The sequence below is a fragment of the Sorex araneus genome, chromosome 2, assembly GCF_027595985.1.
Source record: "Sorex araneus isolate mSorAra2 chromosome 2, mSorAra2.pri, whole genome shotgun sequence".
NCBI classification, from domain to species: domain Eukaryota; kingdom Metazoa; phylum Chordata; class Mammalia; order Eulipotyphla; family Soricidae; genus Sorex; species Sorex araneus.
Window position 1 is genome coordinate 223,014,682 of NC_073303.1, and position 3,280 is coordinate 223,017,961.

A 3,280-nucleotide genomic window follows, 5' to 3' on the forward strand; every position below is an offset into this window, starting at 1 on the left:
CCCAAACTCGAGCCTCTGAATCTTCGCTGGGGGTTCGGGCAGATGCACGGGGAGATGCATCTGGCGGGGGAAACAGGGGTGCGAGGCGGCAGGGGGCCACCCCGGTGCCCAGCGAGCAGAGGCTGCCCCCTCCCACTCACCGCCCAGCCCCCTGTCCCAGCCGGGCTCAAATGTGTGAACTTGGCCATGAGAATCCTTCCAGTCCGGACTCCCCGGGCCGCCGCTGCGGAGAATTCCCCGGAGCTCCACCAGGCGGCGCCAACGGCATGGGAAAGGCTAAGCGCGCTCTTGCGGTGTGTCAGGAGGGTGCAGACTGACAGGGACTCCGGGCTCAGACAAAGGAGAGCCAGGCTTTTGTGGCCTCGGTGGGAAGCCCACGCCAGTGACACGCAAAGCATGGGAAGATGTGGGAGCAAAGGCTGGGACTCTAAACTCTCGACTCCGCTCAGCCCCATGCAAATAATAGTGATCTTGGGTTAGTCCTTACCCTGCCTGGACCTGTGTCCCCAGCTGTGACATGAAGGTACAGATTTGGGTCTCTTAAAAAGTTCAAGGGCCAGGGGCTGGAGTGATAGCACAGCGGGTAGGGCGTTTGCCTTGCACGGGGCCAACCCGGGTTCAATTCCCAGCATCCCATATGAGCACCGCCAGGAGTAATTCCTGAGTGCAGAGCCAGGAGTAACCCCTGTGCATCGCTAGATGTGACCCCCCAAAAAAAGCAAAAAAAAAAGTTCGAGGGCCAGAGCGATAGTAGAATGCATAAGGCACATGGTCAGCCCAGGTTTGAGCCCTGGTGTCCCATATGGTCCCCTGAGCACCACCAGGAGTAATTCCTGATTGCGGGACCAGTAGTCCCTGAGCACGGCCAAGTATGGCCCAAAAAAGCAAAGTTTATTAAGTGTCTAGAACACTTAATACAGTGGGGTAGGGCACCTTGCACACGGCCAACCCGGGTTTGATCCCTGGCATCCCATCTCGTTCCCCAAACACTGCCAAGAGTGATCCCTGAGTGCAAAGCCTCAGAAACCGAAAATGTTCATTGAAACAGGCTGGGGAAATAACACACAGGAGTTAAGGCACTTGCTTTGCTACACAGCTCACCCTGGTTCAATTTTTTTTTTTATTTTGGCTTTTGGGTCACACCCAGCAATGCTCAGGGGTTACTGCTGTCTCTGCACCCAGATCACTCCTGCAGTGCTCAGGGGACCATATGGGATACTGGGGATCAAACCCAGGTCAGCTGTGTGTAAGGCAAACGCCCCACCTGCTATACTATTGCGCAGTTCAGTTTCTGACTCGACATAGGATCTTGTAAGTAAGGAGTAAGCCCAGGTCTTGCCAACTGTGGCACAAGCACCCTGACTCAAAAAAAAAAAAAAAAAAGTTAACAGAGGTCCTGAGGCATTTGTCTTGTTTTTTTTTTCTGCTTTTTGGGTCACACCCAGCAATGCACAGGGGTCACTCCTGGCTCTGCACTCAGGAATCACCCCTGGGGGTGCTCAGGGGACCCTATGGGATGCTGGGATTTGAACCCGGGTCGGCCGCGTGCAAGGCAAACACCCTACCCGCTGTGCTATCGCTCCCCGGCATTTGTCTTGTTTTGCAGCTCAACTCCTGATCCCCAGTACCACAAGAAGAAACCCCTGAGCACAGAGCTAGAGGACCCCATGCACAAAGCCTGGGGTCCCCCCTGAGCACTGCAGGGCATGACCCAGCTCCCACATATAAAGTTCATTGAGGGGAAAAATTTTTTAATTAAGTTAAAAAGGGGCTGGAGCAATAGTACAGCAGGTCAGGCATTTGCTTTGCACAAGGCTGACCTGGGTTTAATCCCTGGTATTCCATATTGTCCCCCATCCACCCCCAGGAGTAATTCCTAAATGCAAAGCCAGGAGTAACCCATGAGCATTGCCAGGTACAGCCAAAAATTTATTCTTAAAATTTAAAGGTCTGGGGCACGCGGCCGACCTGGGTTCGATTCCCAGCATCCCATATGGTCCCCTGAGCACTGCCAGGAGTAATTCCTGAGTGCAGAGCCAGGAGTAACCCCCGTGCATCGCCGGGTGTGACCCAAAAAGAAAAAAAAAATTTAAAGGTCAGTGAGGAAAACCTAGGAAAATGACTCAGTGGTCAGGGGCAAATGTGACCTGAATTGTTTTTGTTGTTGTTGTTTGTTTGGTGGCTGGGGGGAAGGGGAGCTGGGTGATACCTGGTAGTGCTCAGGGGTACTCCTGGCTCTGCACTCAGGAATTACTCCCGGTGGTGCTCGGGGGACCATATGGGATGTCAGGGATTGAACCGGGGTTGGGTGTGTGCAAGGCAAGCGCCCTATCACTCCGGCTCCCTGGCCCCTGAGAGAACCTAGGCACCCTGCCCACCCCACCAGACATGAGCAGCAAGACATCACCTGAGCAAACACAGAAGCTTCTGGAAAACCTAGTCAGGTGTCACTGGGTCTCCTGACCATTGCTTGAGAGCCCCCCCCCCCAGTAAAAGTTTGTTGAGCAGAGGCAGAGACCGTAAATCAGGGAGGGCATTTGTCCTTCAGCCAATCAATTTGGGTTCACCCCCAGTACCCCATATGATCCCTCAAGCCTGCCAGGAGTAATCCCTGAGTGCAGAGCTAGGAGCAAACTCTGAACACCTATGGGTGTGGCCCCAGAATAAACAAAAGGGCTGGAGTGACAGTACAGCAGGTAGGGCATCTGCCTTGCACGTGGCCAAACGGGACTTGATCCCCAGTATCCCAGATGGTCCCCCGAGCACCACCAGGAGTGATTCCTGAGTGCAGAGCCTGAGATCACTGGCTGTGAACCAAAAAGCCAAAAGAAAAGAAAAAGAAACAAAAAGAAGGGCTCTTGAGGGCCCTAGCTCAGCGGCTAAGGGAGCTGGCTTATAGGATGAGCCGGAGTCCAGTTCCCATGGGGGATCCTCAGAGCCCCAGGCAGGTCCCAGGGCTTATGTGCACAGCAGAGTAAAAGCATGTGAAATAGGGGAACTTTGGGGGCTGGAGCAATAGCACAGCGGGTAGGGCGTTTGCCTTGCACGCAGCCAACCCGGTTCAAATCCCAGCATCCCATATGGTCCCCTGAGCACCGCCAGGAGTAATTCCTGAGTGCATGAGCCAGGAGTGACCCCTGTGCATTGCCAGGTATGAAAATAGGGGAACTTTGGTCACTTTGGCCACTGTCCTGTGAGAGTACCCCAGGGTAAGTGCCTGAGCCCAGCTACTGATGGGGAAGGCCAGGAAAGTTCCCTGCAGATCTATGCCCAGCGCTCC